Below are 14867 nucleotides of genomic sequence, written 5' to 3' on the forward strand. Positions count from 1 at the left end.
ATAGTTAAACGCCGATAGTGTATGGGAATACCCAAGTACCGAATCGGAAACTGCCCAAGCTGGCATCCAAAACTGTCGGCATAATCGGGTGCTGATTCTGCAGCATCACCAAAGCAAAAAAGTTCGCTTTTATGGAAATTAATTTTGAGACCAGAGAGTTCCTCAAAAGCACATAAGAGCAGTTTGAGATTTCTAGCCTTATCTAGATCATGATCCATGAATAGTATCGTGTCATCCGCATATTGTAGAATGGATAGTCCATCTTCTACCAAGTGTGGGATGACTCCACTAATTTGACCATCCAGCTTAGCCCGCTCAACAAGGGTAGCTAGCATGTCAGCGACTATGTTAAACAGGATGGGAGATGCGGGGTCGTCTTGATGAAGCCCCTTCCGTGTAGGAAAATAGTTGCCAACGTCATTGTTAACTTTTATGGCCACACTACCTTCAGAGGCAAAGCTCTCTACCCAGCGAAACCATTTTTGTGAAAACCCCTTCATGAGCAAAGTTTGCAACAGGAAGGGCCACTTAACTTTGTCGTATGCTTTTTCAAAATCAATTTTTAGAACGACATCGTTCAACTTTTTTCGGTGCATCTCATGAACGGTTTCATGCAGGACGACCACACCATCTAATATGTTTCGTCCTTACATAAATGCAGTTTGAGTGGGTTTTACGACATGATCGGCTACACCATTCAACCGATTAGTCGCTACCTTCGTAAAAAAATTTAAAACTAACATTTAGGAGACAAATCGGTCGATATTGTTGAATACGACTAGGCTCCTTAATCTTAGGCAGTAGGATAATTTACCCAAGGTTTAAACGAGCAATATCAAGGTCCTCGGAATGCAGTTGGTTAAACAACTGAACCAAGTCTGCCTTAATCACGTCCCAAAAGCATTGATAGAACTCTGCGGGGAAGCCATCCGGTCCCGGCGCCTTGTTGTGTTCCATCTGGAACACAACAGATCTAATTTCCTCCTCTGAAAACAGAGAGGTTAGGAATTCATTTTCCGCGTCTGTAACTTGGGTAATGTCATAAGTAACAGATTCGTCCAACTGAAAATTAGTTTCAGCTGAAGGCCCAAAAAGGTCTTTGTAATACTTAGTGATAAAATTTCTAAGTGGTACGTCCCTCTCTATTCGACCTTCCACCTGTTCAAGGGAGAATATACGCTTCTTTCTATGTCTGCCATTGGCTAGCATTTGAAAGTATTTCATATTATCATCACCTTGCACTAGCGAGGCCGCCTTGCTACATTGGTACCATTTAATCTCTTCCTCGCGTAGTAAGCGGGCAATATGCTCGTTAAGATTACTTTTTTGTTCAATCTCAACAGCAGACAGAGGCCTCACCTCCGCTATTTTATCAAGGGCATCAATCAAGGTAGACAATCGCAGTTTTTCTTTTTTGTAAATGCCAGCGGTATGTTTGGCCCATCCTCGAAGGAATCGACGCAAGGCGCGGATTCGATTATTCCATCGTTGAATGGGTGTGTTACCGCGAGGCTGGCGCGCCCACACCTTCTTAACCAGCTCATGAAATCCCTCTCTTGTGAGCCATCCCAGTTCAAATTTAAACTGGTGACGGTTAGAACACGGGATTGGTTGACCAAAATCGGTTAGTAACGGGGCGTGATCCGATAAGGCCTCAATTCTTTCTAGTGCCTGAACCGAGGCTAGGGGATATTTATATTCCCAATCAGTGGTAACTAGTACCCGGTCTAGTTTTTCAAAGGTTGGCACCGATCGGTTATTGGCCCAGGTATACTGACGACCAGACATCGTGATCTCCCTCAGATCCAGGCTGTCAATAACAGCATTAAAGAGGAAAGGCCACCTAGTGTCAAAACGATCATTGTTTTTTTTCCCGTTGATATCGCAGAATATTAAAATCCCCCCGATTAACATGGGATGGGGATTGTCTCGACAGGTGTTTACTAATTCTTTTAGAAATGCAGACTTATACTCCTCTTGAGCGGCGCCATATACAGCCACCAGACTCCAGGTGAAGTTATCGGACTTATTTCGAAGGTGGAATTTAATATGATATTCCCCCTTTGACGTGGACAAAAGATGTAAGTATGTAGAGTTAATACCTAGCAAAATTCCCCCGGACCTCCCGGTTGGCGGTAAGACGTGCCATTCGTAATCAAAACCACATGAAAAGTGGTCCAGATCACGTGTTGGAAAATCACGTTTACCCAACTCAGTGATAGCCACAAAGTCCAACGAATGATCCTTTATGCAATCGGCAATGTGTTTGTGTTTAGCCAAGTCGCCAAGACCTCTGCTATTCCAAAATATGCCTCTCATGCTGAACCAACTTTATGTTTAGAGGCCTTTACTTTCTTAGATGAGGAGCGCCCTCTTTTCTTTGCTGAATTAGACTTGTTCTTGTGCACCGTCGCGACAAGCTCAAAAAGCATAGTGTCACGTACTGTGTCATTAAGGTCTACTTCAGTCGTGTCTTTAACCAAATGAGCAAGGAGTTTGCCTTCATTATTGGCATCAACATCCTCCACCTCCTCATCTGACACGAGAGGGTCAACAAGGCTCGATAACTTCGGAGCAACCGTAAGCCGGTCGAACTCCACTTGTTTTAGAGCCTTGACCGAAAAATCAATCTCGTTCTCATTACGTCCTAGTGACACCCCAAGTCTAGTAATATTCGACGATACTTTGGAATTAACAAAAGACATAAAAGATTTACGAGAGGGTGTACCTTCGAAGTTGAGGTTGCGAGCAGCAGTCCTACGCATGGCCTTCACCAAAGAATCCTCGTCGGTGACTACGGATCCGTCAGCCCCAACATGATGATGCCCGCTGCGCCTCACGGTGAAGGAGTAACATCGGCCTCGAAGCCCATCCCGTCGACTCCGCAAGGCACAGATGGCTGTTGCGGCGTCGAAGAAGAAGAAAGAGGGGGGTTCCCTTCGGCCTCCATAAGTCCAAAAGCCGGCCCCCTGGTGCCGGAGTAGTGGAAGATAACGCACGAAGCACCTCCATAGCAGACTCCTGGCTAGCTCGAACGGAGGGAGAGAAGATGACACCTCGTCGGGTCGGTGAAGCCGGAGTGGGCAGTGATGGCGACGGCGATGAAGGAGACCCCTCTGGTGCGGGTCGCCCGCAACTCCCCTCATGGGGGTTAGGCGGTGGCGACCAGGGAGCCGAACAAGGCGGCGTCAAGCAAAGGGGCGCCACTGGAGAGGGCATTGCTGGCGACGGTGAAGGGGCAGTCCCCTCCGGGACAGGGCGCCCACGACTCCCCACTTGGGGGTTAGGCGAAGGCGACTGGCGAGCCGAAGATGGCGACATGGAGAACCGTGGCGACGTCATAGGGGAAGCAGTCGTAGACGTAGAATCCGACCCCGACGACGAAGACCCCTTAGTGGCGATGGCGCTTCCGTGACGGGTACACCACGAAGAGAGTTCGGAGGTGTGACGACATTGGTCATCTGCATGGGCGCCACGCCGCCCGATGAAGAAGGTTCCGAAGAGTTGCTAGTTGATGAGGTGGGTTTGGACCGCTTGCTTGGATCATTGTTCCTGGTTGTGTCCTCCCTATCATGCCCCTTGTCACCACCTGAATCATCGCCATGCTCCCAGATTCGTGGTACAAAGTCACTATCAACGCGGAAGTCTGATCCTTCAAGACTGTACCGGAACTCATAACCTTTCCTTTGAACCACCACATCTGAAGAAAGAGAATCAATTGTGCTGCTTTTGAAAGCGTCAAGGTTCAGAACCGCTACCTGGATACAAACAATTCCTCTCCGGCGCAAATAGAGAAGATCAACATCAAGAGTAGCACCAATCACCAAGCCGACTGCCCATAGCCCCAAGAAGTGTCAGAGAGCGTGAGGCACCCCATGCACATGAACCCAAATAGAAATTAGCTCGAAACGGTGTGGTATCTTCTCTGTATTCCAAGGCTTGAACTCGATAGTGACATTATGGGATTAGATGAAAACTGTGAAGCCCGTCACCCTCTGTAACACCTCCTCACTCGAAAAGGACATGAGAAAAGCGTCTTTGCCATGCGGTATGGCCTCCCACACCCACTGCTGCTGGTACTGAGCTATCTTAGCAACCTCTGCCTCCACGATACTGGGAGTAATAGAGCCACCAAAAATAGATACCAATGCCGTCAATGAGTCATGTGGTGCAAGATCCTCCCTGCAGACATTGTCAGGCATCTGGAAGAACGCCATACTTTCAGTTCCATAATCGCATAGCATCGCTACCGGCTTCGGCATCTTGAGAGCAGGACAGCGCCGCATGGTCATCAGGTGATTAAACTTGTTACAAAAAAGCAATACTATTGTGTCTCACAGTCATCATATGAGTGCCCAGCAGATTGGCACTTGGATCACCATACTTTCTTAGGATGGGTTGTCCCCTCGGCTACCCCCGTATTTTGTATCATAGGCTGCTGTTGCATCGAGCTGGACTGTGGAAGGGTGATCTACCCACTACCCACTGCCATCGAAGGCGAAGAAGCGGGCACCTGCACCAATGGCGGCATCATAGCAGCCGCCGGTGGGATAACAATAGGTGGAACAGTTGCCTGATGGACTTTGTTACGACCCCCCTTGCTGCCCATTGGCTTCCGAGGGCGCGCGGTGATACGTCCATTTTGCGTCATGCTTTTATGTTAATATTTATTGCATTATGGGCTGTTATTTCACGTTATGTCACAATACATGGCTATTCTCTCTTATTTTACAAGGTTTACCATGAAGAGGGGGAATGCCGGCAGCTGGAATTCTGGCTGGAAAAGGAGCAAATATTGGAGACCTATTCTGCGCAACTCCAAAAGTCCTAAAACTCCACGGAATATCTTAAAATAAATAAAGAAAAATCGTCGCCAAATATGAAGGCCAGGGGGCCCACACCCTGCTCACGAGGGTGGGGGGTGTGCCCCTCCCCCCTAGGCGCGCCCCCTACCTCGTGGCCCCCCTGGTGGCTCTCCGACGCCCATCTTCTCCTATATGAAGTCTTTCGATGAGAAAAAAATCATAAGCAACCTTTCAGGACGAGACTCCGCCTCCACGAGGTGGAACCTTGGCGGAACCAATCTAGGGCTCCGGTAGAGCTGTTCTGCCGGGGACACTTCCCTCTAGGAGGGGGAAATCATCACCATCATCATCACCAACGCTCCTCTCATCGGGAGAGGGCAATCTCCATCAACATCTTCACCAGCACCATCTCATCTCCAAACCCTAGTTCATCTCTTGTATCCAATTCTTGTCTCTAAGTCCAGGATTGGTGCTAGTACGTTGCTAGTAGTGTTGATTACTCCTTGTAGTTGATGCTAGTTGGTTTAATTGGTGGAAGATCATATGTTCAGATCCTTTATGCATACTATTACCCCTCTGATTATGAACATGAATATGCTTTGTGAGTAGTTACGTTTGTTCCTGAGGACACGGGAGAAGTCTTGCTATTAGTAGTCATGTGAATTTGGTATTCGTTCGATATTTTGATGAGATGTATGTTGTCTAACCTCTAGTGGTGTTATGTGAACGTCGACTACATAACACTTCACCATTATTTGGGCCTAGAGGAAGGCATTGGGAAGTAATAAGTAGATGATGGGTTGCTAGAGTGACAGAAGCTTAAACCCTAGTTTATGCGTTGCTTCGTAAGGGGCTGATTTGGATCCATATGTTTCATGCTATGGTTAGGTTTACCTTAATACTTTTGTTGTAGTTGCGGATGCTTGCAATAGAGGTTAATCATAAGTGGGATTCTTGTTCAAGTAAGAACAGCACCCAAGCACCGGTCCACCCACATATCAAATTATCAAAGTACCGAACGCGAATCATATGAGCATGATGAAAACTAGCTTGATGATATTCCCATGTGTCCTCGGGAGCTCTTTTCCTTATATAAGAATTTGTTCGGCTTGTCCTTTGCTACAAAAGGATTGGGCCACCTTGCTGCACCTTATTTACTTTTGTTACTTGTTGCTCGTTACAATTTACCTTATCACAAAACTATCTGTTACCACTTATTTCAGTACTTGCAGAGAATACCTTACTGAAAACCGCTTATCATTTCCTTCTGCTCCTCGTTGGGTTCAACACTCTTACTTATCGAAAGGACTATGATAGATCCCCTATACCTGTGGGTCATCAAGACTCTTTTCTGGCACCGTTGCCAGGGAGTGTAGCGCCTTTGGTTGGTGGAATTTGGTAAGGAAAAATTTATATAGTGTGCTGAAATTTTCTGTCACTTGTTACTATGGAAACTGAATCTCTGAGGGGCTTGTTCGGGGTATCTTCACCCCGTCCAGTAGAGCAAAGAGTTGCTCCTCAACCTACTGAACCTATTGAAAATGAAACTCCTTTTGCATTTCCTTCGGGTATTATGGAAAAACTGCTGGCTAATACTTTTACAGGAGATGGGACAAAGCATCCCGACGAGCATCTACGCTATTTGGATGATATTTGTGGATTATTTAAGCTTGCAGGTATACCCGATGATGTTGTTAAGAAGAAGGCTTTCCCTTTATCTTTGGAGGGAGACACATCGACATGGTATAGGCTATGTGATGATACGAGATCATGGAACTATAAAAGAATGAAATTGGAATTTCATCAAAAGTATTACCCTATGCATCTTGTTCATCGTGATCGCAATTATATATATAATTTTTGGCCTCGCGAAGGAGAAAGCATCGCTCAAGCTTGGGGGAGGCTTAAATCAATGTTATATTCATGCCCCAATCATGAGCTCTCAAAATTGACAATTCTCCAGAATTTTTATGCTCGGCTTTCTGATAACAATCGCACCATGCTCGATACTTCTTGTGCTGGCTCTTTTATGATGAAGACTATTGAATTCAGATGGAATTTATTGGATAGAATTAAACGCAACTCTGAATATTGGGACCTCGACGAAGGTAAGGAGTCAGGTATGACACCTAAGTTTGATTGTGTTAAATCTTTTATGGATACCGATATTTTCCGTAAGTTTAGCACTAAATATGGACTTGACTCTGAGATAGTAGCTTCTTTCTGTGAATCTTTTGCTACTTATGTTGATCTCCCCAAGGAGAAGTGGTTTAAATATCATCCTCCCATAGAAGTAAAAGTAGCTGCACCTATTAAAGTTGAAGAAAAGACCATCACTTATAATGATCCTATTGTTCCCACCTCTTATGTTGAGAAACCACCTTTCCCTGCTAGAGTAAAGGATCATGCTAAAGCTTCAACTGTTGTTCGTAAAAGCAATACTAGAACTTATACACCTCCTGAGCAAGTCAAAGTAGAACCTAATATTGCTATTGTTAAAGATCTCTTGTCTGATAATATTGATGGGCATGTCATTGAATTCTCTGGTGAAACTGCTAGAATTGCTAAACCCTGTGATAGAGATAAACATAGACCTGTGGTAGGCGTGCCTGTTATTTCTGTTAAAATAGGAGATCATTGTTATCATGGCTTATGTGATATGGGTGCTAGTGCTAGTGTTATACCCATTGACTTATATAAAGAAATTATGCATGATATCGCACCTGCTGAGTTAGAAGATATTGATGTTACAATTAAACTTGCCAATAGAGATACTATATCTGCAATGGGAATTGTTAGAGATGTTGAAGTCTTGTGTGGGAAAACCAAATATCCCGCTGACTTTCTTGTTCTTGGTTCTCCACAAGATAGCTTTTGTCCCATTATTTTTGGTAGACCCTTCTTGAATACTGTTAATGCTACGATAGACTGCAAAAAGAATGTTGTTACTGTTGGCTTGGATGATATGGTTCATGAGTTTAATTTCTCTAAATTCAGTAAACAACATCGTGAGGAAGAATTGCCTAGTAAGGATGAAATTATTGGTCTTGCTTCTATTGCTGTACCTCCTAGTGATCCTTTAGAACACTATTTGCTAGACCATGAAAATGATATGTTTATGAATGAAAGAAAGGAAATAGATGAAATATTCTTTAAACAGGAACCTATTCTGAAACACAATTTGCCTGTTGAAATCCTAGGGGATCCTCCTCCACCCAAGGGTGATCCCGTTTTTGAGCTTAAACCGTTGCCTGATAATCTTAAGTATGCTTATCTTGATGAAAAGAAAATATATCCTGTTATTATTAGTGCTAACCTTTCAGAGCATGAAGAAGAAAGATTATTGAAAACTCTGAAGAAGCACCGTGCCGCTATTGGATATACTCTTGATGATCTTAAGGGCATTAGTCCCACTCTATGTCAGCATAAAATAAATTTGGAAGCGGATGCTAAACCAGTATGTGATCCTCAACGACGTTTGAATCCTAAAATGAAAGAAGTGGTAAGGAAGGAAATACTCAAGCTTCTGGAGGCAGGTATAATTTATCCCGTTGCTGATAGTCAGTGGGTAAGTCCTGTCCATTGTGTCCCTAAGAAGGGAGGTATTACTGTTGTCCCTAATGATAAAGATGAATTGATTCCTCAAAGAATTATTACAGGTTATAGGATGGTAATTGATTTCCGCAAATTAAATAAAGCCACTAAGAAAGATCATTACCCCTTACCTTTTATTGATCAAATGCTAGAAAGATTATGCAAACATACACATTATTGCTTTCTAGATGGTTATTCTGGTTTCTCTCAAATACCTGTGTCGGCTAAAGATCAATCAAAGACTACTTTTACATGCCCTTTTGGTACTTTTGCTTATAGACGTATGCCTTTTGGTTTATGTAATGCACCTGCTACCTTTCAAAGATGCATGATGGCTATATTCTCTGATTTTTGTGAAAAGATTTGTGAGGTTTTCATGGACGACTTTTCCGTCTATGGTTCCTCTTTTGATGATTGCTTGAGCAATCTTGATCGAGTTTTGCAGAGATGTGAAGAAACTAATCTTGTCTTGAATTGGGAAAAGTGCCACTTTATGGTTAATGAAGGTATTGTCTTGGGGCACAAAGTTTCTGAAAGAGGTATTGAAGTTGATAAAGCCAAGGTTGACGCTATTGAAAAGATGCCATGTCCCAAGGACATCAAAGGTATAAGAAGTTTCCTTGGTCACGCCGGATTTTATAGGAGGTTCATTAAGGACTTCTCAAAAATTTCTCGGCCTCTGACTAATTTATTACAAAAAGATGTACCATTTGTCTTTGATGATGATTGTGTAGAAGCATTTGAAATACTTAAGAAAGCATTAGTCTCTGCACCTATTGTTCAGCCACCTGATTGGAATTTACCCTTTGAAATTATGTGTGATGCTAGTGATTATGCTGTAGGTGCTGTTCTAGGGCAAAGAGTTGATAAGAAATTAAATGTTATCCATTATGCTAGTAAGACTCTAGACAATGCTCAAAGAAATTATGCTACTACCGAAAGGAACTTTTAGCAGTTGTGTTTGCTTGTGATAAATTCAGACCCTATATTGTTGATTCTAAAGTAACTATTCACACTGATCATGCTGCTATTAAATATCTTATGGAAAAGAAAGATGCTAAACCTAGACTTATTAGATGGGTTCTCTTGCTGCAAGAATTTGATTTGCATATTGTTGATAGAAAAGGAGCTGAGAACCCAGTTGCAGACAACTTATCTAGGTTAGAGAATGTTCTTGATGACCCACTACCTATTGATGATAGCTTTCCTGATGAACAATTAAATGTCATAAGCACTTCTCGTAGCACTCCATGGTATGCTGATTATGCTAATTATATTGTTGCTAAATTTATACCACCTAGCTTCACATACCAACAAAAGAAAAAGTTCTTTTATGATTTGAGACATTACTTTTGGGATGACCCACATCTTTATAAAGAAGGAGTAGATGGTGTTATTAGACGTTGTGTACCTGAGCATGAACAGGAACAGATCCTACGCAAGTGTCACTCCGAAGCTTATGGAGGACACCACGCTGGAGATAGAACTGCACATAAGGTATTGCAATCTGGTTTTTATTGGCCTACTCTCTTCAAGGATGCCCGTAAGTTTGTTTTATCTTGTGATGAATGTCAAAGAATTGGTAATATTAGTAGACGTCAAGAAATGCCTATGAATTATTCACTTGTTATTGAACCATTTGATGTTTGGGGCTTTGATTATATGGGACCTTTTCCTGCCTCCAATGGATACACTCATATTTTAGTTGCTGTTGATTACGTTACTAAGTGGGTAGAAGCTATTCCAACTAGTAGTGCTGATCATAACACTTCTATTAAAATGCTTAAGGAAGTTATTTTTCCGAGGTTTGGAGTCCCTAGATATTTAATGACTGATGGTGGTTCACACTTTATTCATGGTGCTTTCCATAAAATGCTTGCCAAATATGACGTTAATCATAGAATTGCATCTCCTTATCACCCACAGTCTAGTGGTCAAGTAGAATTGAGTAATAGAGAGCTCAAATTAATTTTGCAAAAGACTGTTAATAGGTCTAGAAAGAATTGGTCCAAGAAACTTGATGATGCATTATGGGCATATAGAACTGCATATAAGAATCCTATGGGTATGTCTCCGTATAAAATGGTTTATGGAAAAGCATGTCACTTACCTCTCGAACTAGAACATAAGGCATATTGGGCTATTAAAGAGCTTAACTATGATTTCAAACTTGCCGGTGAGAAGAGGTTATTTGATATTAGCTCACTTGATGAATGGAGAACCCAAGCCTATGAAAATGCCAAGTTGTTTAAAGAAAAAGTTAAAAGATGGCATGACAAAAGGATACAAAAGCGTGAGTTTAATGTAGGCGATTATGTATTGCTATACAACTCTCGTTTAAGATTTTTTGCAGGAAAACTTCTCTCTAAATGGGAAGGTCCCTACGTTATCGAGGAGGTCTATCATTCCGGTGCCATAAAAATCAACAATTTCGAAGGCACAAATCCGAAGGTGGTAAATGGTCAAAGAATCAAGCACTATATCTCAGGTAATCCTATAAATGTTGAAACCAATGTTATTGAAACCGTAACCCCGGGGGAATACATAAGGGACACTTTCCATAATGTTCCAGACTCCAAAAAGGAATAGGTATGTGGTACGGTAAGTAAACCGACTCCAAAACAATTTTTAAGGCAATATTTCTCCGTTTTGGAATATTTAGAAAAATAGAAAAATAGGTAGCAGTCCAGGGAGGACACGAGCCCTCCACGAGGGTGGAGGGTGCGCCCTACCCCCTGGCGCGCCCCCTACCTCGTGAGCACCTCGTGTGCCCTCCGGACTCCATTTTCCTGCACGATACGTATTTTGGTCGGTAAAAATTCATTATATATTCTCCCGACGGTTTTGACCCCCTGTATCATGCAAATATCCCATGTTTTCGTTTTGAGCTATTTCCGTTGCAGATTTGAGAATTCCGGAGACTCGATCATCCTTCTATGAGGGTGAGCCTATGCCATGGAAGGGGACGACAAGCTTGCATCATCAACAACACCTCCACCTCCATCACATGGGTATGGGCACTCCCCTTGGCAACTGCCAAGCTTGGGGGAGGTGCCCCGGTATCGTATCACCATCACAACTCCTATCTTTACCGTTTTTCTTAGTTCGATCCTATTAGTAGTATCTTGATTTAGTAGAATAAAGTCACGGCATGATCTAGTTTTGAAGTTTGCTTTATGATCCCTCTATGCAATCTAGTCCGTGAGCTATATATAATAAAGATTAGTGTTGAGTCAAGGGCTTGATTATTTTGCCATGATCTTGAGTGAATAAAAGAAAGAATAAAAAGAAACAAAGAGTTCATATTGATCTTATTGAGAGTAATGACTTCACATAGAAAGAGTATGATGATTAAAAAGTTGTTAGGAGTTGGCAAATATAGCTTTAGTCATCGTGGCAATTAATAGGAAGTAATAAGGAGAGAGAGGTTTCACATATAGATATACTATCATTGACATCTTTCATAATTGGGAGCACTCATTAAGTATGACATGCTAAAGAGTTGATGTTGGACAAGGAAGACAACGTAATGGGTTATGTTTTCTCGCATCTCAGTTAAAGTATATTGTCATGGATCATTCAAACATGTTGAGCTTGCCTTTCCCCCTCATGCTAGCCAAATTCTCAGCAACAAGTAGAGATACTACTTGTGCTTCCAAATACCCTTAAACCAGTTTAGCCATGAGGGTCCACCATATCTACCTATGGATTGAGTAAGATCCTTCAAGTAAGTTGTCATCGGTGCAAGCAATAAAAATTGCTCTTTAAATATGCATGACTTATTAGTGCAGAGAAATAAGCTTTGTACGAACTTGTTGTGGACGCAATAAAAGTGACGGACTGCATAATAAAGGTTCACATACAAGGGGCAATATAAAGTGACGTTCTTTTGCATTAAGATTTTGTGCACCCAACCATAAAAGCGCATGGCAACCTCTGCTTCCCTCTGCGAAGGGCCTATCTTTTATTATTATCCTCTATCTTATGCAAGAGTCAAGGTAATCTTCACCTTTCCCTTTTTCATTTTATCCTTTGGCAAGCACTTCATGGTGGGGTAATCCTGATATATATATATCCAATTGGATGTACGTTAGCATGAACTATTATTGTTGACATCACCCAAAGGTGAATAAGTTTGGAGGCAGCATTATAAGCCCCAATCTTTCTATGTGTCTGATTGAAACTTCATAACCACAAGTATTGCGTGAGTGTTAGCAATTATGAAGGACTAAGTGATAGTTGAGTATGCGGACTTGCTTTTAAGCTCTGACATAGACTCCTTCCGATGTTATGATAAATTGCAATTGCTTCAATGATTGAGGTTATAATTTGTTAGCGCCTAATAAGGTTTCTGATTCATACTTTTGCATTGTGAAAAGACCATCACTTGAACATAAGTAATCATATGACAAATTTATATATGTTGCTGTTATGAAACAATCATTATGCCTTCATGTCCGTATTTTATTTTTATCGACGCCTCTACCTCTAAACATGAGGACATATTTATTGTTATTGGCTTTTCGCTTGAGGACAAGCGAGGTCTAAGCTTGGGGGAGTTGATACGTCCAATTTGCGTCATGCTTTTATGTTAATATTTATTACATTATGGGCTGTTATTTCACGTTATGTCACAATACTTATGGCTATTCTCTCTTATTTTACAAGGTTTACCATGAAGAGGGGGAATGCCGGCAGCTGGAATTCTGGCTGGAAAAGGAGCAAATATTGGAGACCTATTCTGCGCAACTCCAAAAGTCCTGAAACTCCATGGAATATCTTAAAATAAATAAAGAAAAATCGTCGCCAAATATGAAGGCCAGGGGGCCCACACCCTGCTCACAAGGGTGGGGGGCGCGCCCCTCCCCCCTGGGCGCGCCCCCTACCTCGTGGGCCCCCTGGTGGCTCTCCGACGCCCATCTTCTCCTATATGAAGTCTTTCGATGAGAAAAAGAATCATAAGCAACCTTTAGGGACGAGACTCCGCCGCCACGAGGCGGAACCTTGGCGGAACCAATCTAGGGCTCCGGCAGAGCTGTTCTGCCGGGGACACTTCCCTTCGGGAGGGGGAAATCATCACCATCGTCATCACCAACACTCCTCTCATCGGGAGAGGGCAATCTCCATCAACATCTTCACCAGCACCATCTTATCTCCAAACCCTAGTTCATCTCTTGTATCCAATTCTTGTCTTTAAGTCCGGGATTGGTGCTAGTACATTGCTAGTAGTGTTGATTACTCCTTGTAGTTGATGCTAGTTGGTTTACTTGGTGGAAGATCATATGTTCAGATCCTTTATGCATACTATTACCCCTCTGATTATGAACATGAATATGCTTTGTGAGTAGTTACGTTTGTTCCTGAGGACACGGGAGAAGTCTTGCTATTAGTAGTCATGTGAATTTGGTATTCGTTCGATATTTTGATGAGATGTATGTTGTCTAACCTCTAGTGGTGTTATGTGAACGTCGACTACATAACACTTCACCATTATCTGGGCCTAGAGGAAGGCATTGGGAAGTAATAAGTAGATGATGGGTCGCTAGAGTGACAGAAGCTTAAACCCTAGTTTATGCGTTGCTTCGTAAGGGGCTGATTTGGATCCATATGTTTCACGCTATGGTTAGGTTTACCTTAATACTTTTGTTGTAGTTGCGGATGCTTGCAATAGAGGTTAATCATAAGTGGGATGCTTGTTCAAGTAAGAACATCACCCAAGCACCGGTCCACCCACATATCAAATTATCAAAGTACCGAACACGAATCATATGAGCGTGATGAAAACTAGCTTGACGATATTCCCATGTGTCCTCGGGAGCTCTTTTACTTATATAAGAATTTGTCCGGCTTGTCCTTTGCTACAAAAAGGATTGGGCCACCTTGCTGCACCTTATTTACTTTTGTTACTTGTTGCTCGTTACAATTTACCTTATCACAAAACTATCTGTTACCACTTATTTCAGTACTTGTAGAGAATACCTTGCTGAAAACCGCTTATCATTTCCTTCTGCTCCTCATTGGGTTTGACACTCTTACTGATCGAAAGGACTATGATAGATCCCTATACTTGTGGGTCATCACGCGGCTGGAGTATGATGCATGCATGCATTGAAACCGGCCGGCGGCTGCACCCCGGCGGAACCAGCGTATGGCATATGCTGGAATTGTTGCTGCTACACGAAGCCACCTGACTGTTGAAGAAAGAACGGTTGCGGCTGAATGAACTGACCCTAGGCATTGAAGAGAGGCTGCTGCAAGTGTGGTGATACGCCGGAGGCTATTGCAGAGGCGGATGCTGAGCCAGAGGCTGCTGCGCCGGCACGAATCCACCCGGCGGCATATACGGCTGCGCTGTGTGCACCGGTTGATAGACACCCGGAGCAAAGCCTGGCGCGCCACCTGTCGGAGAGGTAACCGGCTGGGAAGAGACTAGCTGAGTTGGGGGCTGCATGGACTGGTGCCCGGTGG

Source organism: Triticum aestivum, chromosome 5A (assembly GCF_018294505.1).
Source record: "Triticum aestivum cultivar Chinese Spring chromosome 5A, IWGSC CS RefSeq v2.1, whole genome shotgun sequence".
Lineage (NCBI taxonomy): Eukaryota > Viridiplantae > Streptophyta > Magnoliopsida > Poales > Poaceae > Triticum > Triticum aestivum.